At 41.3% G+C, this 23,583-nt stretch overlaps 1 protein-coding gene across 6 annotated transcripts in view; it reads right to left on the bottom strand.

The window, feature by feature from the left end:
* Positions 1 to 23,583, bottom strand: part of GRIA4 (glutamate ionotropic receptor AMPA type subunit 4) — a 217,865-nt gene that overhangs the window by 154,344 nt on the left and 39,938 nt on the right. The window lies entirely within an intron of this gene.

Below are 23,583 nucleotides of genomic sequence, written 5' to 3'. Positions count from 1 at the left end.
CGGAACTGACTGTTCCAGTTTGTGAACTATTTTTGGAAGCTGAATGTCCGATGCCACTTCTGATTGGCTGCAGGAACTTCCTGCAGCCAATCAGAAGCCGCGCTTTGGTTTCCAAATGTTTTGGAAGTCGAACAGACTTCCGGAACAGATTCCATTTGACTTCCAAGGTACAACTGTATTTTTTATATTTTTATTTATTTAATTTCTATAATGCCCTTCATCCAAGGATCACAGGGCAGTTTACAATACATACCATAGTAACAAAGAATACCCCACCCCACCGCCCCCAGTTTAAAAGACCACAAATTGCTTAAATAGCAAATGGCCTGAGAGAAAAGGAACGTTTTTTGCCTGGCGCCTGAAGATATGTAACAAACATGCCAGGCAAGCTTCCCTGGGGAGAGCATTCCACAGGTGGGGTATTGTTGGCATCCCTCTGACTCGAAAGACAATGGAAGAGGCAGTGGGTGAAGCATGTGACTCTTACCTTTGTAAAACAGGCTTCATTGAAGCCATGCAAAAATATGAGGTTTCTATGCATGCACATACACTTACTTCTAGCCAGACAAGCAAGACGCATGCAAAGTTCAAGGACACATACCAGCAGACCAAGATGCTAGAGGACATGGAGAAATGCCCAGGAAGGGCAAAAAAAAAAAAAAAAAGCCTCCTTAGTTTGCCAACAATAGAAGCTAACAGTCTGATGTCTAAGAGAGCACAGCTTTGTGTTCCCATGGACCTGCCTCTCTGCCATTGCTGTTCTGCAAAGCGCTTCAGTCTGGATAATAAAGAAAGAATATACCACAGCTATGTCCATGTGAGCTCTGTAGGATTTAAGTGTTTGGAATTAAGCACTGTATTGCAACTGAGCAGCTCACATTCACTAGCAGACTCTGCAGAAGCGGCTTTTTCTTCCCAGGGAGAGCTCTGGGTCTTTTCACAGCAGACCAGTGAAGACTCAATGAAGTGAAACCATGTATGCAATAGCAACAGGTATCTTGAGACATAGCAAGTTGTGCTGATGGCCACTGCTGTGTCAAACATTGCTTCTCCTGGTACTGGACAACAGCTGCTTTGCAGGGAAGAAAAGCATGCAGTACCTTCACCTGCAGAAGATGAATCTCACTCACCAATTCGCATGCAGACCGTAACAGAATAGCTACTTGAGAGAGAAAAAGACCTCTATGAACAAGGTGAGATGGGCTACATACCCAGGAAATTAATTTAGCCCAGGAAAGATCTGCCTGCTCTTAGGATCTGACAAAGAGCAGCATCTTCAAAAACACTAATTCCAATCTGGGAGTGTTAAAGATAAAGGTAAAGGGACCCCTGACCATTAGGTCCAGTCGTGACCGACTCTGGGGTTGCGGCGCTCATCTCACTTTACTGCCCGAGGGAGCCGGCGTTTGTCCGCAGACAGCTTCCGGGTCATGTGGCCAGCATGACTAAGCCGCTTCTGGCGCACCAGAGCAGCACACGGAAACGCCGTTTACCTTCCCGCCAGAGTGGTACCTATTTATCTACTTGCACTTGGACATGCTTTTGAACTGCTAGGTTGTTGTTCCTGTGAAACAGCACCAAAGCCTTTCCTTCTCCCTTGTTAGTTTCTTCCATCTTTTGCAGGAAGTGAAATGAACATATAAATATTCAAGGGGCTCTTAACAGTTTAGATAAATAAATTTGAGCTATGTCAGTATTTTCAATAATATATTACATACGGAAATGGAGCAAGACAAAATAAAATGCGCATGAGTTCAGGAAAGCTAAGTAATTGAACATTTGTGTGCTCAGAAGCAAGTCCCACTGAGTTCAGTGGGGCTCAGTACCAATTAAATGCTCATAGGACTGCAGCCTGCATGATGATGATATACCAAAACTAAGTGTATTTCCACTCCTTAATTGCACTACACAAATGTTTATTTTTCTGAGCATTTCTCTAAAAATGATGAATTTATGTTTCTGCATGATAATGCTGCTGGCCTATATGCTATTTCTAGACCGAGATAATAAAAATTAAATTTGTTTACTATGTGAATGGTTTCATTTTTTAACTTTTAACTTTCATTTTACTTTGCCTGCACTGTATTTTTTTAAGCTGGCAAAACCTAAAATATACTTAGTCTACCCCTGAGTAATCACTGTCCAAATAAATTACACATTACCATATTAAGACTATGAAATGTATCACATTCAACTTAAAAGTTCAGGATATTTCCTAAACTAAAACATCTGCAGAAAATTAACTACGGATTCAATTAAGTTGAGGTTTCAGCAACAGAATCAGATTATGTGCTTTACTACTTCTCTTTCTAATTATAGTTTCTTATTGCGCCCATACTTTGATTACTAGACATGTCAAGTTATAAAATTTCTTCAAACAATATAAATCTAGCACACGGCCTTAATATATTGTATCTTTTTTCATATCTCTCTGAAGTACTGTAGCAGGACTGCAGTATGTCATAACCCTGAGCCCTTCCGGTCTCATTTCAAGCTACTACTGAAGTTTATTCAGCTATTTTTTGCTGACAATTTCCCCTCCATTTGGGAAGTATCTGAATGTAGTCACAGGCTGAAAGATTACCAAAAATGCAGTCTGTCCAACTGCGCCTGAAAGAGCCTTGTGCAGGTGAAATGGGTGAGATAATAATAATAATAATAATAATAATAATAATAATAATAATTTATTTATACCCTGCCCTTCCCGGTTCAGAAAACCGGGCTCAGGGCAGCTAACAACAAATTTAAAACACTTAATTATAAAAGCAGCATAAAATACAGTATACAAACATGAATAACAATAAAATTCAAAGTGCAGAAATCAATTTGGGGAAAATCCATCTAATAAGCATTAGATAGTCACCAGGGCTAGCTGGTCCTACTTGGACCAGCAAGCAGGCAGGGGAGAATTAGCTGTGGAGCCTCAGAGTGGGTAATCTTCATAAAAGGGGAGGGAGAGGGAAGTGAAGGGAAATAAAAGACCAGGCTGAATTCAAATTAAAGGCCAGGCGGAATAGCTCTGTCTTACAGGCCCGATGGAAGGAAGTTAAATCCTGCAGGGCCCTAGTCTCATGGGACAGAGCATTCCACCAGGTCGGCACTATCACTGAAAAGGCCCTGGCCCTGGTGGAGGATAGTCTGACTTCCTTAGGGTCTGGGACCTCTAAACTATGGTTATTCATGGACCTTAAGGTCCTCTGTGGGGCATACCAGGAGAGGCGGTCCCATAAATACGAGGGCCCTAAGCCTGTCACAGGGCAGTCTTCTGCTTCAAGCACTGTCCGGTCCATGTCTGCTTCACAGAACTGCCAAAAGCGTACAAGTACAGGGGCCTTGAAGTGGCCCATCGACATCTAGAACCCTGGAGAGCAGACAGAGCAGTCACACAGGTCCTCTAGTCCCAGTCCTTCCACAGTGAAGAGATGCATTGCATTTACTTACATTTTAAAGAATGTTTTCTTCATCAGGGCAATATGCATAGGGCAGCAAAGGGCACAAGGAGTGGGGCATGAAGACAGGACATGGTGTCCCAATAGTGCAGCAAGATCTTTTAGTGTGCTTGTCCCAGCAGGGGTGGAGGGGGATATTACAGTCTGCTTCAGTAGCAAGATGTCTTGCACTATGTCCCATGTATATTATATCTTACTGAATTCAGTGGACGTGCTCCCAAGTACAGGACTAGCATATAGGATAAAGCTTATTGTTGGCATCTGTCTGTCTCGGGAGGCAATGGAGGAGTGCTGTCGGATGGTTGCAGTGCCTGCTGTGGCTGTAAAGACCGATGTGGGAAAGACATGTTTTGTTGCAGCTGGGGCAGGTGAAGGTGTCCGGTTGTGCTGCTGCAGATGCAGCATGGTGTTTCTTCTCTCTGTGCTCCTCCCAGTGGCCACTCCTCCTCCCATCACTGCTATGGAGACACACCTTGACTGCCTGTCTCCAGGTGCTGCAGTCATCTGCAAGGGATTCCCACATGGCAGGATTGATGTTGCTAGCCTCTGTGTCACATTTGCAGGCACCTTTGTAACACAGAGTTGGTCTGCCAATTGGCCCGGCGCCGGTATTAAATTGTGACATATTGCTAAACATATCAGGGAGTGATAACCGACTAGGCTACCTTCACTCAATTTCCAAGTCCGTGGTGCATAAGCGATGCACCAAAGGGGAACTGCGGCATGGAAAGGGAGGATACAGTGGTACCTCGGGTTACAGACACTTCAGGTTACATACGCTTCAGGTTACAGACTCCGCTAACCCAGGAATAGTACCTCGGGTTAAGAACTTTGCTTCAGGATGAGAACAGAAATCGTGTAGCAGTGGTGTGGCGGCAGCGGGAGGCCCCATTAGATAAGTGGTACCTCAGGTTAAGAACAGTTTCAGGTTAAGAATGGACCTCCGGAATGAATTAAGTTATTAACCAGAGGTACCACTGTACTGACAGCAAATGGTGTCATTCTTGCTGCAGTGGAATTTCAGGCATATTTATAAGGGTCAAAATACACTGGCGCTGGGTCAGCCCATGACACAAGGCTCCTGCTTTGGGGGCACAGTACCTATTGCAGCCTCTTGCCCTGCTCCCTGCTCCCCCTTAGCAGCTGCATCAGGAGACTTAACTGAGTACTGGATTGTCTCATTTTAAGAGCATCAATAATTAAAGCTCCCCTAAGTGATAGCTGTCATACGGGCTAAGCATGGAAAGCTTTTTTTTTTTAAGACTTAACAGTGCCCAAATGTCACAATTAGCTTATTTTGAAGTTGAAGTATATTTAATAATAAATGGAAACCCTCTGGTGGCATTAGCACCACATGTATAAATAAGATATGAGCAAACCAGCATGGATGAAATACAAAGCAGCTTAGTTATAGGCTAGGTTTATGGGACTTTGCTTCTTGCAAATGCCTCTTTGGACCCTTACTGACATTTTAAGGAGACTTGTTGTTTATTTCTGTTTTGCCAACACTGTGCTTTAGTTTGCCTGCTAAATCCAGAAGGACACCACTGTCTAGCCATTTATTCATTAATGATATGTAAGCATACCTTTATGTATCAGTTTTGTCCAGGGACTTTCAAATGTCACCATCCTTAATAGCTGATATGACAAAACAAGGAAGAGCGACTGGAGATTCTCATGCAATGTTAAGCAAACTTCTGATGAAACTGCAGAGCCTAAGTGGTTTGGCTAATGCATGCCAGACCCAAAAAATACAGAAGGCCTTTCTATTTTTTTCCTGTTCAACATATAAAATCATCTAGCAACACTACATAATAATTATGCATGATCAAACAGTGGCACTTTTCAGGGGTTTAGAATTAGTGGCTTCCCTTGAGCAATGCAAAAAGTCACTTTGAAGGTTAATCCACTGGTCACGTCTTACTCAAAAACAAAAAGGTCAAAATGCTACCTTTAGAATTTTGTAAAAAAAATGTTCAATTTCCTCCCCCACTATTTCGTTTGGTCTACAAAGAGAATCTATCAACCTGTGATAGCAAATATATGCACTGTGTTCTGAAACATGTGAAGAAACACACTGTGAACCATAACACCTCCATTGCATATGGAGCATATACAAAGAAAAATATGCATAGTATATTGGCCACAGAATATAGGTGCAAGGAAAGTACAACGTATTATGGGTAGCGATCAATTAATAGATTTATGAAAACAAAAGCCCTCTGGGGAGTATTGCTGAATCCATGTGATGCCCTTGAATTTTAGAATATATATCTGAAGTGCTGAGCTATATATAACCAGCAGCTTGTCATACCCATATATATATATATATATATATATATATATATATATTCCACCCCAAAAGATCAAGGCAGGTAATACAATATAAAAACAAACAAAAGAATCAACACTTAAGGTGCAACATGAAAAGCAGCCATTTAATTTCCAATGGATATGGATATCACACTTTTGTCACCTACTATACTAATTTAAATCCAGCCACTGAAATCCAGACCAGGTTTCAAGAAGTGTTCAGGGTGAAAGTACCTTAAATATATGTTTCAATAAGTTTTTTCTTAAACTGGGCTCCTCTGGTCCCAATAACACAAAATGCATAGGGCAATATGCATAGGGCAGCAAAGGGCACAAGGAGTGGGGCATGAAGACAGGACATGGTGTCCCAATAGTGCAGCAAGATCTTTTAGTGTGCTTGTCCCAGCAGGGGTGGAGGGGGATATTACAGTCTGCTTCAGTAGCAAGATGTCTTGCACTATGTCCCATGTATATTATATCTTACTGAATTCAGTGGACGTGCTCCCAAGTACAGGACTAGCATATAGGATAAAGCTTATTGTTGGCGTCTGTCTGTCTCGGGAGGCAATGGAGGAGTGCTGTCGGATGGTTGCAGTGCCTGCTGTGGCTGTAAAGACCGATGTGGGAAAGACATGTTTTGTTGCAGCTGGGGCAGGTGAAGGTGTCCGGTTGTGCTGCTGCAGATGCAGCATGGTGTTTCTTCTCTCTGTGCTCCTCCCAGTGGCCACTCCTCCTCCCATCACTGCTATGGAGACACACCTTGACTGCCTGTCTCCAGGTGCTGCAGTCATCTGCAAGGGATTCCCACATGGCAGGATTGATGTTGCTAGCCTCTGTGTCACATTTGCAGGCACCTTTGTAACACAGAGTTGGTCTGCCAATTGGCCCGGCGCCGGTATTAAATTGTGACATATTGCTAAACATATCAGGGAGTGATAACCGACTAGGCTACCTTCACTCAATTTCCAAGTCCGTGGTGCATAAGCGATGCACCAAAGGGGAACTGCGGCATGGAAAGGGAGGATACAGTGGTACCTCGGGTTACAGACACTTCAGGTTACATACGCTTCAGGTTACAGACTCCGCTAACCCAGGAATAGTACCTCGGGTTAAGAACTTTGCTTCAGGATGAGAACAGAAATCGTGTAGCAGTGGTGTGGCGGCAGCGGGAGGCCCCATTAGATAAGTGGTACCTCAGGTTAAGAACAGTTTCAGGTTAAGAATGGACCTCCGGAATGAATTAAGTTATTAACCAGAGGTACCACTGTACTGACAGCAAATGGTGTCATTCTTGCTGCAGTGGAATTTCAGGCATATTTATAAGGGTCAAAATACACTGGCGCTGGGTCAGCCCATGACACAAGGCTCCTGCTTTGGGGGCACAGTACCTATTGCAGCCTCTTGCCCTGCTCCCTGCTCCCCCTTAGCAGCTGCATCAGGAGACTTAACTGAGTACTGGATTGTCTCATTTTAAGAGCATCAATAATTAAAGCTCCCCTAAGTGATAGCTGTCATACGGGCTAAGCATGGAAAGCTTTTTTTTTTTAAGACTTAACAGTGCCCAAATGTCACAATTAGCTTATTTTGAAGTTGAAGTATATTTAATAATAAATGGAAACCCTCTGGTGGCATTAGCACCACATGTATAAATAAGATATGAGCAAACCAGCATGGATGAAATACAAAGCAGCTTAGTTATAGGCTAGGTTTATGGGACTTTGCTTCTTGCAAATGCCTCTTTGGACCCTTACTGACATTTTAAGGAGACTTGTTGTTTATTTCTGTTTTGCCAACACTGTGCTTTAGTTTGCCTGCTAAATCCAGAAGGACACCACTGTCTAGCCATTTATTCATTAATGATATGTAAGCATACCTTTATGTATCAGTTTTGTCCAGGGACTTTCAAATGTCACCATCCTTAATAGCTGATATGACAAAACAAGGAAGAGCGACTGGAGATTCTCATGCAATGTTAAGCAAACTTCTGATGAAACTGCAGAGCCTAAGTGGTTTGGCTAATGCATGCCAGACCCAAAAAATACAGAAGGCCTTTCTATTTTTTTCCTGTTCAACATATAAAATCATCTAGCAACACTACATAATAATTATGCATGATCAAACAGTGGCACTTTTCAGGGGTTTAGAATTAGTGGCTTCCCTTGAGCAATGCAAAAAGTCACTTTGAAGGTTAATCCACTGGTCACGTCTTACTCAAAAACAAAAAGGTCAAAATGCTACCTTTAGAATTTTGTAAAAAAAATGTTCAATTTCCTCCCCCACTATTTCGTTTGGTCTACAAAGAGAATCTATCAACCTGTGATAGCAAATATATGCACTGTGTTCTGAAACATGTGAAGAAACACACTGTGAACCATAACACCTCCATTGCATATGGAGCATATACAAAGAAAAATATGCATAGTATATTGGCCACAGAATATAGGTGCAAGGAAAGTACAACGTATTATGGGTAGCGATCAATTAATAGATTTATGAAAACAAAAGCCCTCTGGGGAGTATTGCTGAATCCATGTGATGCCCTTGAATTTTAGAATATATATCTGAAGTGCTGAGCTATATATAACCAGCAGCTTGTCATACCCATATATATATATATATATATATATATATATATATATATATATATTCCACCCCAAAAGATCAAGGCAGGTAATACAATATAAAAACAAACAAAAGAATCAACACTTAAGGTGCAACATGAAAAGCAGCCATTTAATTTCCAATGGATATGGATATCACACTTTTGTCACCTACTATACTAATTTAAATCCAGCCACTGAAATCCAGACCAGGTTTCAAGAAGTGTTCAGGGTGAAAGTACCTTAAATATATGTTTCAATAAGTTTTTTCTTAAACTGGGCTCCTCTGGTCCCAATAACACAAAATGAGTAGCTGGTTGCTACATATTAGGCACACATCTAGTTTGGACCAGAGATTCAGGAGTTTGTATTCTCCACAAGGCGGTACTCCAAAGTCGTGGGGCAGGAGCAGAAACACACCTGACCATAACTGTTATATCCTGACCTGCCACACTGATGGTATTAGTGGCATCCTTATTAGATCTAAAAAGGAAAGATGGGAACATGTAGTCTTTTGCACCTGAACATTTAGGAACTTTACAAATCAAAACAAGTTCATATATTATGTCCAATCAATGCAAAGGAGGAAGAGTAGTTACTGAAACACCATTTTTATATGCTGCAAATGATGCAATCATGTGGGGCTTTATCTTTCTTGCAAAGTAAAAAACAAATAGACAACTTGTACAGTGGTACCTTGGCTTATGAACTTAATCCATTCCGGAAGTCTGTTCTTAAGCCAAAGTGTTCTTAAACCAAGGTGTGCTTTCCCATAGCAGTGGGGGACTCAATTTACAAATGGAACACACTCAACAGGAAGCGGAACATGTTCCGGCCCAAGGCAAAGTTCACAAACCAAAACACCTACTTCCAGGTTTGCAGCGTTCTTGATCCAAGTTGTTCATAAATGAAGCTGTTCTTAAACTAAGGTACCACTGTATGGTGCACTGTTTCAGAGACATTTTGTGCATCTCTTATATCAAGGGCAACTTGATCAGAACTGAATCCTGAATATCATAACCCAAGTTCTGTACTGAGTGTAATTACCATAACTTTATTGTGTAATTACCATAACTTCCTTGTTAAGACTGATATTATTCTTAAGCAGTTATTCTCCAATGTGAAAACTTGAGTGAGCCAGGAAAAAATATTGGTATGAGGGTGTTTGCAAATAGTGCTGCAGTGTTGAAAAACGTAACATAGGCTTTTAAAAAAATAACTTTAAAAAGATTGCCCAATTGTTACCAACTGTAGCATTTGTTGGCTTTACATTTTCAAGTGTACTTTTGTAACCATAAAGTCTAGAAACAAAGTTCAGATTTCTGGGTAGAAACAGTATAATAAAAATGCACATTGAGGCTGCATAAAGAAACAAGAGGGTTTGTCAGTCATTTCCTTTCCTTATTTCATTAACACAAATTTGTCATGGAAAGAATATGATTTTGAAATTATTTTGCTTGAAAACAGTGTTAGCTTTTCAAAGGCAAGGAGGTTTGATTTTTTTTTTTTTATGCTACACACATGCACAACTAAGATAAAATAGAACGATTCAGCTCTAAGCATGCTGCAAGCAGCTAGGCCAGATTTGGATATCAAGCAGATAGATTTTTAAAAGAAACAAAAATATAAAACCTCCCAGACACTGAGATAAATTTTATTAAGGTTATATCCCAAAGATCTGTGGAATATGAGATACAACATGATGAGCAATATAAGACTTTATAAAGGCAAAGGAGTTTATTTTCTTTGGGTCATAAACGAGAGAAGGGGGGAAACATTTCTTATATAAAAAGTGCTTTGCTTCCACATTCTTGAAAGCATCTCAGAGGAAAGCTGCAAAAAGATGTAAAGGAAATTATTGTGCAGAACTGTTTCACATTTATTTTCGATAACTTACAGCAGGTGTTTTTTTAATAGGCATTTATGTAGAATAGACAAGAAAAATTCAGATAGCATCATTCACCATTTTTATGGGCTTGTGTATTCATAAATGATTAGGTTGATGGTGAGATATTAAATAAATAATATAAATGTGGTGAAATTCAGTTTACACTTCATAATTTCTTGGAACAAGAAGCAAAATACATTTGTAAATTCCTTTATTTTATTTTTTTACTGTTGGCTGTTGGAAACGAGGAAAGATTACAGGGTACGGAGCAAGGAAGCATAAAGTATAAAATATTGTGCCCAAGGAAAAACCTCTTCCTATATTATGGGGCCAAGAGGCATTCTTTCTCCAGAGCCACTGGCTAAATTCAATGACAATGATGGTTGATTAAAAGCCTCTGGTTGCAACTTAGCTTTAAATTTCATCTTAAAAGAAATGAACTTGTGGATTCAAACTGAATCACTGACATAACAGTGTCCAAATCACTGTAGTCCAGCACTGCAAACTAAGGCCATGATAATCCACGCTTACAACACCGCCTGCCCATATGTGAGGCAATATCCCTTGAAGTGAAACGAAAAGGCATGCAAAGCCTCAACTTCAGAAAAAAGAAAAAAGATCAGACACTTAGGATCTACCTGATTACTCAACCAGGTATAATCCACCGCATTTTGTATTAGGACTATGGCTCTAGAGATCATGTTAATGAGTTTCTCAGTAACAACCTTATACCCAAAGAGGCATAAGGTTATAGGTATAAGGTTAAAGGTAAAGATAAAGGGACCCCTGACCATTAGGTTCACTCGTGACTGACTCTGGGTTGCAGCGCTCATCTCGCTTTATTGGCCAAGGGAGCCGGCGTACAGCTTCCGGGTCATGTGGCCAGCATGACTAAGCCGCTTCTGGCGAATCAAAGCAGTGCTTGGAAACGCCGTTTACCTTCCCGCTGGAGCAGTACCTATTTATCTACTTGCACTTTGACGTGCTTTCGAACTGCTAGGTTGGCAGGAGCAGGGACCGAACAACGGAAGCTCACCCCATTGCAGGGATTCGAACCGGTGACCTTCTGATCGGCAAGCCCTAGGCTCTGTGGTTTAACCCACAGCGGCACCCGTGTCCCCAGGTATAAGGTTAAAGAGAGGTAAAATTAATACTTGCGCATTAAGATCAGGTTTCGACCCAGGCTAATAACTGTAAGAATGGAATCAATGAATATGATTTGACAGCAATGGTAAGGGCCTATTTCACACATTACATTTTTGGGTGGACAGCTCAGCCATTCTAAATATGGAAAACACGGACGTAACAAGCATTTGTTGCAAAAATATAGCCTGAGGGAGATTCTTTGTGACTCAAAAGCTTACATGCCACATTTTTAACACTCTGAATATATTGTCCCACTTTCATGACCTCTCTGTTTGACAAAGTCCCCAGTCATTCTGAGTTTTGCCACCTTGAACAAGTGAGTTACATTTCAGGCTTGGGTCTGCATCTGTATAAAGCTAGTGCAAGATCATAACACACAATGCATGACTGAAATGAGATTTAGATGATGTCCCAGGAAGAAATCAGTGGGTATAGCGTGAAGGCTTATAAATGAACAGCTGTCCTGGATTAAAAGGACCCTGGTGTATGTGCTTAAACAGTATTTGAACACTTTAAAGGGGTTTCTGCCTCACAGAATAATAGAATTATAGAGTTGGAAGGGGCTCTGAATATCATCTAGTCAAACCAATGCAGGAAACTCAACACGTGTGGTTATTTATTCTATACTCTCTTTCCAAAACTCAGTGACACTTCTTACATTCAGGCATTACAATTTCATGAACACAACAAGCAAACAAATAAAGATCAAAGAAGAAATTCGTATGCAGATTTTTAAAAATGGAGGCAGAACTACAATATAATTAAAATAAAATTTTGAAGAACCCAAAATGTCAGCACTCTTTTAATGTTTCACATCCTTAATGGGAAAAAAAGGTCTCAAATACTGTAGCAGTCTAAACACCAGGAGACAGGTGTTGTTGGAGGTAATCTCACACTTCCAGGGGCAAAAATAGTGCTGTAATCAGGGGTGGCTAACCTGTGGCCTTCCTGATGTTGTTAGATTCCCATCAGCCCCTGCCAGCATGCCATTGACCAGAGATTATGGGAGTTACAGTCCAGAACACCTGGAAGGTCCCAGGTTTAGCCATCCCTGCTATAAAAGGTCTGCACTTCTCATATAGCCAGGAAAACAGCAGGGCTCCTGCCTTATTAAATATAACATTAGCTGGCCATGGTCATATGGGGAAAAGCAGACTCTAATCCAGTACTACGGTACCTGTGACCCTTCACATGTTGCAAGAATACATCTCCCATTATCCCTGGTCATTGGCCATGCTGACTGGGACACGTTGGGCAAAAGACTCTGGCACGGAAGTGGGTTGGACTAGATGACTCTAAGGGTCCCTTCCAATTCTGCAGTTCTATTATTCTATTATCTTTAGGACAGAGGTATGGTCACTTAAGAGCCTCTTGGGTAGAGCTTAAGAGAACTGGACTGCTTGTTAAATTGTTTTTATATGCAACAACAGCAGCAAGAGTATTGTTACCCCAGAAATGGAAGCAAGGAAAAATTCCAATGAAAGAAGAATGGCAGACAAAATTAATGGACTACACAAAATTAGATAAAATGACAGGAAGGATTCAAAACCTGTGGGACCAGAGATTCACAGAAGATTGGAAGAAATATACAAACTATTTGAAGAGCAACTGTAATCAACAAATTACGCTAGTAGGACTACAAGAAGTTTTGTAAGGAGAAATATATGAAACATTGCAAAATAGAGAAAGATTAGAGATATTAGTTATGAGTTTAAATGTAATAGTGAAAGTAAGAAATATATATTAAGTGATTAGATAGGAAAATTTTCAGATGTGATTGATGGAAGTAAAAGAAATTGTATAAGATGTAAAAGTATGTTTAATTATTGTTGAAAATGATATGTTAAGAAACAGAGAGAGAGAGAGAGAACTGGACTGCTGGCCAAAGCTCAAAAACACACACACCTCAGTTCACTTTTGTGCCTTGTCTCAGCAAGTCACTCACTAGGAGCTCTCCATGGTGCTGTAACAGCCTTGGAACCTATATAATGAGTGAGAATGTGCAGTGCCTTTCCCAAAACATTATGGCAAGAGAAAGACATGATTAGGAAGCAGAGCTTCCAGGACAGAGAGAATGTCTGCACTATGACTTAATGCCCTTCTCCCTCACTCCTGCCATGCTGCAGATAAAACAAACCACAGTTTGGCATGTCATGTCATCTGAATCCAGGCTTCCTCTATACAAACCATGAACAGTAAACTAAGATCATATTCAAAGGACATGATAAGCCAGATTTTGCCTTGTTTTGCCCATGGTGCAGCAAAGGAGATCAGCAATTGGCTATAGCTCATGGTTAGTAAAGAGAGAGCTTAACTACAAACTCAGTTTTAGATGACACATTAAGCCAGACCTTGACTGAGCTCAGTGCAGAACGTGAGTAAAAAAGACCCAGTAAGTCAATTTGGCATACCATGTCATTTGAACCAGGCCATAGTTTGGCTTAGTTTCAAAAGGGCAATGGGTGTTCTAGCTCCCTAGAAAAGGTGAGTTATGAGAAGAAAGTTGAAGAAAGTACAGTCACTCAGAGGTATTCTAGTAGGCAGTTTCTGCCGACACAGAGGGTCCAAAACAATCAAAGATTTGAAGTCCCAATCCCACAGAGAACCTACTGAATTCAATATGCATCTTGTTACCTTTTTCTCATTAAAGGGGAGAGGGAGTGAAATGATCAATTCTCACTCCCACTGCCCCTGGGTATCTTGAAGCACTGAATGTTCTTACATAGAATTATCATCTAAAATACTTTGTCTGACACACCTAGAACTGCACCCAGCCTTTGTTAACTCTATTTCATAGTTCTCTTGCATCCTGGGACTGCTAATAGCACTAACAAATCAGTGAAGAAATATTTCATGAATTGTAGATAAGGCTTTGAATGGCTTTTACGGTTCAATCTTCATTTTCCTAGACTGCACACTTTATAGTTCATGCGAAAGGTTAATGATCATTCTTCCATCCTTCACAAAAGATTTACTAGAAACACAAGACCTAACAGCCCTATGATTTCACTTTAGCTTTATGTTCAGGACATTCCACTTCTACTACATGTAATGATTTAAGCTGCAACCTATTTCCATTCTGTGTTGTTCTGCATTCATTCAATCATAGGTCGGTTCTGTTTTATTGCCATTGTTTCAAACCCAAAGGGAAAAAACACACACTTAAATTATACTCATAAGTATTGCCATCCCAAAATATGTATACCTAAAAGCCATGGTGCAGCCAGATTCAGAATACTGTGAAAAAAATGGATAACAACAACAACAATTATTATTATTATTAATGCCCCGCCCATTTGGCTGGGTTTCCCCAGTGCCTCCTCAAAAGATTTCAAAGAGCTGGAAAGTGGTAATCAATATGATCAAGTGGTTGAATCAACTCCTGCCCAAGAAAATGCTAAATAAAGCTGAAGGGGTGTCTGTGTGTGTGTGTGTGTGCGCGCGTGTGGTCACAGCAGATCCTGCGTATTTTGATTTGGCATAAACTTCAGAACCACTGTGTTTAATGGGGCTCTTAGCAAGTGTGCTTGGAATTGGGGGGGGGGTAGGTGAGGTGCAAATTACAGAAGTTCGTAACATTATAATCTGTATGCACAGAGTGTGTGTAGAGAGAAAACCCTTCATTTCCTACATATTGTTTTGTGTCCAATGATAGATGTGAGTACACAGGAACTCACAAGGGAAAATCTAACAATAAATAAGATTCCTTTACACGAGCTTGCGAATGTGGTATGAGAAACCTAAATTAGCCTGCCTAAAATTAATTGCTCTTTCCAAATCACAATATAAACAAAGTTAGAAGCAGATCAGGAAGATGATAATTACCTAGCTGATCAATCAGGTGCACGCCCGGTGTGTGTGGTGTGGAACACACACATCAACATTTGATTATCTTAATCCAGGCCTCTTTAATCAACATTAATGAGAAACAGTTTCTGGACAGACTAAAAGGCTGCCCAAAAGAAGCAGGGATGATACTGAGTAGAAATTGCATTGTGTGAAGAACAAAAACACCTTACTAAATAAATAAGAATACCGATATGAAGTTTCCATTCCCCCCCCCCCCACTACCTTTGAAGTCTTTAACTCACAGAACAATCCTGAGCTGACCTCTGGAGTTTCATTCCAGAAAACAGATTGCACCAATATACCTTTAGGTCTTTGGTGCACTCAAAGACATAATTAAAGGCATTTTGTATTTAAGCAGTAAACACATGCCAGAAAAATGTGCTAGCGTTTTGTTGTGAAAAGAAGGCATGACCTTCATTCCACTCACACATTATACAAATATGTCACTGTATAGCTATTCGCTCCTAATGTCTCTGAGATTAGCTGCTGTGCTACTAAATCTATTCAGAAATGTTGTTTTAAGTCAATCTGCTGCGGTGGCAAGGCCCTACTAAAGCACACAGTTTTAGTATAGGGTCTGGGTTTATTTATCAATGTACGGAAAACTGCCACATACGCTGGTTTTCAATAGCTCACTTGTTAGGTTACTAGCAATTTTCTTATTGACTCCAGTTAAAAGTACTTGCGGGGCAAAGTTTTGCAATGTGCATAGAATTAAACCTCCAAAATAATAATGGCATTGTTTTATAGCCAAAGTTAAGTAAACCTGAAGTTGAGGATATCTGTTCAGTCAGCAAGCATGATGACTCAGAATTTCTAATAAAAGAAGGGCACATATTAAGGCATGGATGTCTTTGTTGCTTCTTGCAACACCTTTGGCATTCACATAGTTCAGATTTGTCTTCTGCAATAAGAAATGCTGGAAAGTTGGTTATAGTATGGATGCATGCATCCCAAGAACACAGTACACATATCTCTTGACCTTCCTCATGCTTTCCTCAAGCACACTGGTCCAATGCAGACATTACACTGTCCAATCACAAAGATGAGAAGCAGCACACAGGCTTGTGCACTATATCACATCCCTCCTCCAACTTCCTTCCCAGGCTCTCACAGACGTCTTCCTGGTTAGTGAAAAGGATTAGGTTTTAAGGTGGTGTTCACCAGGGCAGGATGGTTTGAGTATATTACATGGATCCTGGTTTGACCGCACTAGCTGCCAATTAGTTTCTGGGCCCAATTCAAATTGCTGGGTTTGACCTATAAAGCCCTAAATGACTCAGGACTTCAATACCTCAAGGACCGACTCTCTCCATATGAACCAACTCTGACCCTACACTCTTAATCGGAGGCCCTTCGTTGTGTGCCTCCTCCATGAGAAGTCTGGAGGGTGGCAACACGAGGATGGGTCTTTTCTGCAGTGGCTCCCATTTGTGGAATGCTCTCCCCAGGGAGGCTTGCCTAGTGCCTTCATTACATATCTTTAGGCACCAGGTGAAAATGTTTCTCTTCAACCAGGCACTCAGCAGATTATCATTCTATGGCTTTTTAAAATATATGTTTGTTGGTTATTGGTTTGTTTTTGTTTTATTATGTATTTTACATTCTCATTTAGTACAGTGGTACCTCGGGTTACATACGCTTCAGGTTACATACGCTTCAGGTTATGGACTCTGCTAACCCAGAAATACTACCTTGGGTTAAGAACTTTGCTTCAGGATGAGAACAGAAATTGTGCCCTGGTGGAGCGGCGGCAGCAGGAGGCCCCATTAGCTAAAGTGGTGCTTCAGGTTAAGAACAGTTTCAGGTTAAGAACGGACCCCCGGAATGAATTAAGTACTTAACCCGAGGTACCACTGTATTTTCTGTTGTGAACCACCCTGGGATGTTCAGGTGATTATTGCTCTAATGGAGTACCATATTAAATGCTTTGAACCAATGGTCCTGTGGTGCCCAAAAGAAGCAGAAGCACCCGACGAGGTAAAATGTCCTTATCGTCATGACTTTAAATAGGTTGTTTATTTATGCTAATATACTGATTTGTTTATACTTATCTTTTGTAAACCAATCTGTCATCAGCCGAAGGATGAAAATACTTTAAGTAAGTAAATAAGCAATACCACTCAATTTTACTTCTACCGATGTGAATTTTTACTTGTTTGGTTGTCAAAATTTATCTCTGGCTAAACTTCTCATTAAAAAATACAACTTGGCTGGCTGGGTTTGCAAATCTGTGTTTGCCTGGCCCAGGCCTGCCAAGCTCATGACACAGCATGCTAAATATATATCAGATAAATAGACAGATAGATAAAGGAGTGAGTATATGTGTGTCTTATCATGCCCCTGCATGTGTGGTCCGAAGCAGAGAATAGAGCCAAAAGATTTACCAAAGTCTAATGGACTATCATATACTGCTGGTGGATTATATTGGCCTTCGTAGCTCACCATCTGAGCAGGCCAAGCCTGGCCCACCAGAGCATAGTAGCAGCTGAACATTTTAGAGTTCTCTGCCACTTTTCTTTAGCCATAACTCACTGGAACACAGTTCTGGCACCACTTAGGTAGGTGCCAATACCATTATAAGAGAACAAGGGAGGCGTTCATGGTGAGTGTCCCGTCCCCCCCCCCTCCGAAAAATAGCACTGTGTGTCATATAGACAAGATCATACAACTTCCATTAAATTCAGCATTTGCTTCTCCCCATGCTTTCCCTTCCCACACACCATCATGGTGAGAGCCATTGTGGTGTAGTGGTTTAGAGCAGTGGACTTGTAATCTGGTGAACTGGGTTCGATTCCCCGTTCCTCCACATGCAGCTACTGGGTGACCTTGGGCTAGTCACACTTCTCTGAAGTACAGGGTGAGTCTTTTAAAAGAGGCCTCGTGGATACAGAGTACACATGTTCTTTTAAAAGACTCACCCTGTATCTCAGCCTCACTCACCTCACAGAGTGTTTGTTGTGGGGGAGGAAGGGAAAGGTGATTGTTAGCTGCTTTGAGACTCCTTGATGGGAGTGAAAGGTGGGATATCAAGTCCAAACGCCGCCGCTGCTGCTGCTGCTGCTGCTGCTGCTGCTGCTGCTGCTTCTTCTTCTTCTTCTTCTTCTTCTTCTTCTTCTTCTTCTTCTTCTTCATGGCAAATGCACATGAGGAAATCTCAGCTGGTGGGAAAGGTGCTGACAGGTATGGAAGAAAACCTGCAGGTGGGGAAAGAGCTAAGCACCTTTCATGCCCTGCTTCCCTTGCAGCATTTCAACTACCCACATTGCCCTGGATTAGCCACTGAATTATTTCAGCTCTCAGAGTAAAGTTTCAACTTTACACTAACTTCCCCAGCCTTAACAAGACCCCACACAAATGCACTTGAAATTTTTCTTTTGTGTAGAGCCACACCATCTTCCTGTGAGTTTTCTTTTGTGTAGAGCCACACCATCTTCTTGCGAGGGTAAATTATTTGCTTAGACACTTAATTGGCCAATGGGCTCGTTGTAATCGAAAACACTTCGGTCTCCAAAGATCAGCCTTTTTCTTTCACACACTCAACAGTGTAGCCTTCGAATCTCCGTTATGCAAGCCTCTGAAGATTACAAAGAAGTTAACATTATAAGGTAGCTGGAAGAAAAGGAGGAGCCATACATTGCTGAATATTCACTTTTGCTCTTGAGTCTCCAGGCTATGTCAGCAACCGTTTTAGTTTAAAGGTTCATTTTATTCACCTGCATTGCTCCAAATTGATGAGAACTATAAATTCCAGATGCCTCATGGACGGCTTGCTTAAGAGGTTAAAAATGTATCTTCTTTGATAACTGTGTGTAACTCTCAATAGGATTAGAGGGAATTATATATGTGTCTCATATAAGTCAAAGCCACGTATGAGGTCCAGGGGGATGACAGGCACTACATTCTCATGAAGCAAAACATAAAGGTCATGTGCCTGATTCACTGACTAGGCAAGACTGTTTTCCCTTTGGCATAAATTGAATGAGCCAAGCATATAGTTTCATTTTAGGATCTTGGAAACTGTGGAAGGGCAAAACTCCTTAAAACAGCCAAAACTACGTAAGTGTGCTAAATATTTAGAGATGAACATTGCTCCCTTTACATCCCAACCTTTTCGTGTGTTTGATTTCACATCACCTATTTATTACAGAATTATGGAGAGTGGAAACTTCAAAGCATGCAGAAGTAATTAGCCATGCTAATGTGGGAACCAAGGAATCATATTCCACAGCTGTCAAAGGGCACACTCACAGGGATGTGAGAACAGGGACAAGGACACCGGAGCTTGGACTGAATGTAGAAATCACACCTGAGGGCTGTGGTCAGACAAACCAAACATTCAAGATTGCGGTTTGACCTGATGCAAAGAAACTACATGAGACTCTCCAAGCCAATAAAAACAACAACATTGCCTTGAATACTCTGTAGAATGACAAAGAACGATAAAGCAGAATATTTTTTATGAGAGCCAATGGGTTGAGGGTCCTATTATCGGACTCAGGGCCAATTCATATTTTGTGTTGAGAGTTTAAATACACAAGTTTTAAATGTGAAAAAGTTGAACTCTCCCCACCTTAAGATTGCAATCTGTTTTCTGAGAGGATTTTTTGTTTGTTTAAGTAAGTACTTGGAAAATCTTATGGTCTCTGAACAGGCTTGAAAAACCCAGGGGCCTTATCCCCTGCCTTCCTTAGCCAGTGCCCCCTCAAATAATCTTCTCCTTGAAGATTTGTGTGTTGGGGCTGAAGGGACAGCAAGGCAAGGGTGGCCAGTTATTCACTGCCAAACACAAGTACAAAAGAAGACACAAACTTGCGCCTGCTGATTTCTTAATACAATGGCACATTTAGAAATAATTGCTATAATTTAAATGGGAAATACTGCTATCCTGGTGCTAACCGTGGGTGGGGATTTCTCAAGGTCTTTGAGTGACAAGCCCGGCCTTCTAGCCCTCATCATTGAAGCCTACACTTTCCTGAGGCCTAAGCTCAATTCACTGCATTAAACATCGCTTGAAACAACAACTCCCATGCAGCCAAGCAAGAAAGAATCTTCTTGAGCAAGCTCAGGATTGGCCAGGCGTTAAGGCTAATGCTTATAAAGCCTCTCCTGTCACTCACCAGCCCACCCTAACCCTGACATCCCTCTTTGCAAGAGTAAGTTCATTTGGAAATGGAGAGGCTTGCAGAGAGGTGTGGCTGACTAAGAACCCATTACTAGCCTGGCAGTAGTCATTACATCAGGCTGTAATAGAAGAGAGGGGAAAAGAGAATCAATATCATTACCAGCTCTGCTGAGAAGCCAGCTCCTCCTTCCATCCACTGTCACTTGGCAGCAGCCATTGCACCCGGCTGTAACAGAGGAAGGAAGAGAAGGCATGCAGAACTACTTTATTGGCACAGAGGAAAAAATAATTAGCTTTTGACTCTTCCTCTCCTTTTTCATCCCAGCTGGCCATTAGAACTAGTAACTAATAACTAATAATAAACCACAAAGCCTAGGGCTTGCTGATCAGAAGGTCGGTGGTTCGAATCCCTGCGATGGGATGAGCTCCCGTTGCTTGGTCCCTGCTCTTGCCAACCTAGCAGTTCAAAAGCACGTCAAAGTGCAAGTAGATAAATAGGTACCACTCCGGCGGGAAGGGAAACGGCGTTTCCGTGCGCTGCTCTGGTTCGCCAGAAGCGGCTTAGTCATGCTAGCCACATGACCCGGAAGCTGTATGCCGGCTCCCTTGGCCAATAAAGTGAGATGAGCGCCGCAACCCCAGAGTCGTCCGCGCCTGGACCTAATGGTCAGGGGTCCCTTTACCTTTAACTTGGCTTAGTTCCTCCTCCCTCCTAATCCATTTTCTTTTTGTGTCATGTCTTTTTGAATTTTAAGACCCAAGGGCAAATAATGCCTTGCTTTTATCGATTTGTAAGCCATTGTGGGAGCCTTTTTTTGCAGAGGAGCAGGATAATAATCCTTTTAAATAAGTAAATAATAGTCAGACTCAGATTTCAGAGTGAATTTGATCTTGGCTCTTAATTGAGCCAGGGTTTTTAATATTGAATAAGCTTGGTTTCTAAATTTCCCCATCTTGAATTAACCAGAGCCATCAGTTTAAACAGTAAAATACATGCATGCCTATACAGTGAAATGGCTGGTGCTCCTGAAATAAGCACAGAAGTGGCAAACAGGATAGGTCTTGGCTCTATGTCTGCTTCTCGCAATGAAACCTGACCCTTTGGTTTAAATATGCACTTAGTATTTGCAATCAATGAAGCCATGTGTGACTTTTGCCTTTTAAATTCAGGTGCTTTTGCACTCAGGTACTAAAAGGCTCTCAAATGACTCTGCTTCTAGTTCGTGTGTGTGTGTGTGTGTGTGTGTGTGTGTGTGTTTGTGTGTGTGTGTCTTCCTGCTTTGGGTACTAAAATCTGATGCAACAGTGCAGAAAGCTTGGCTGGCTGCAAATTGAGGGAGGGGATTTTTCTTTTCTTTTTTCTTGATTATCAGTGACAAAGATCAAATAGCCATGTCCAAAGGAGCATCACCTATGGTTGTCCTTGGACATTTAAAAAAGCATACCTATCTTTATATGTTTTTATATAAGGCAACAGAGAGAAAGACATTTCTGTGACATTAGATACTATTCTGTCATTTGGAAGTTTGCTTCAAGTGTCAAAAGGGTCCACAGTGAGATTCTATGAATCAATTGTTAGCTACTAAGAGGTGTACTGAAAAAGAAAGAAAGGGAAATTGGTTTGAGTGTAGTACATTTGTACCATCATTTAAAACTATTTTCTTACTTTTTTGTTTTAAGATCAAAGCAGACTGTCATATAAAGTTACTCTGTAATTTCACTGAAGTATATTACAATCTAATAAATGTTTAATGACATAATAAAACAGACTCTATTGGAAAGTGGGAAAGGTCCATTGGACTCATCTGAAGTTTATATATCTATGCCAGCATCCTGGACTTAAGTGGAGATTAACACCACCCACTGGCTTGAGAAAGAAACTTAGTCACCTCCTGGGGACATTTATTGTTGGTGGTCCTGAAAGCAGCTATGGCTTGCCATTTTGCCAAGCTAAGAGGAAAGCCATAAACAGAGATGCAACAGCTCAGAGGTATGTACAGTGTGTTGCTAAGGTGGGGTAATTGATAATCCTGCACTTTAAGACATCCCAGCCACTTAGCAAGTCATGGTCTTGGAGGCTTGCCTTGTCTGAACACCTGTACGAAACAAAATAGAAAAATTCCTTCCAGTAGCACCTTAGAGACCATGTTATTGGTATGAGCTTTCAGGTGCAAGCACACTTCTTCAGATACACTGAAACAGAAGTCACCAGACCCTTATATATAGTGGGAGGGTGGGGAGGGGTGTTACTCAGAAGGGTGGTGGGAATGGGTGAGTCGCTGATAGGTGTGGTAAACCTGTTGATGACTGTTAACGACTGCAATTGGTCTTACAGGAAAAAGCAAGGGGTGAGATGGCTAAAAAGAGCTTTATCATGCATAATGAGATAAGAATCCGATGTCTCTATTCAGACCAGGTCTCTTCATGGTTTTAAATTTGGTAATAAGTTGCAATTCAGCAACTTCTCTTTCCAGTCTATTTCTGAAATTCTCTTGTAATAAGGATGACTGTCCAGGTGCTTTGGTACAGCCAAAAAGTAGATGGTTGTAATGCCAATAGTCCCCACTATGTTGGGGGACAGACCTGATTTTAAGAAGCATCTTTTTAAAATTGCCATGCAGTCAGATTGAGCCATTCTGGGTCTGGGTGAGTGACCTTGTGTGAGGAGGTCTTGGGGACACCAGGAGACGCCAAGGGGGTTCTGTTGCAATGCATGTTATCTCAGAAAACTAGGGTTCCTTGGCCTGCAAGGAGCTACCATTACTACTTTGTTGTGTTCCTCCCATACCTTCTTGAGGGTCCTTGCTAGAGGGGTGTGGGAGGGAATGCAAAAATAAGTCCTTTGAGCCAGTTGGTGTGGAGGGCATCTGTGGCCTCTGCCCATGGGTGGTAGCCTCTGGAGAAGAACCTCAAAATTTGGTTGATGAGGTGTAAGGCAAATAAGTCCACTTCAATTAGCCCAGAATTTCTTTAGATTTGGTGGAATACATTTTTGAACAGGTTCCACTCCCTCCGTCCCTTTATGTCAGAAGGCACATTCTCTGCTGTCTTTTCCATGCCTGCTAAAGATGTTTTTCTTTCAACAAGCCTTCTAAAATCTTTATCTCTCTTGGTACCTCTCCTTGATCCAAATTGATCCAAATTGATTTGACGTATGTGCTGTTGTTTTAAACTGGTTTTTTAAAATATTCATACTTGGGTTTGTTTGTTTTT

Source organism: Podarcis tiliguerta, assembly GCF_965153285.1.
Source record: "Podarcis tiliguerta genome assembly, chromosome: 4".
Classification (NCBI taxonomy): Eukaryota; Metazoa; Chordata; class Lepidosauria; order Squamata; family Lacertidae; genus Podarcis; species Podarcis tiliguerta.
The sequence above is the reverse complement of the archived record's forward strand: the minus strand, read 5'-3'. Positions and strand labels throughout refer to the sequence as shown.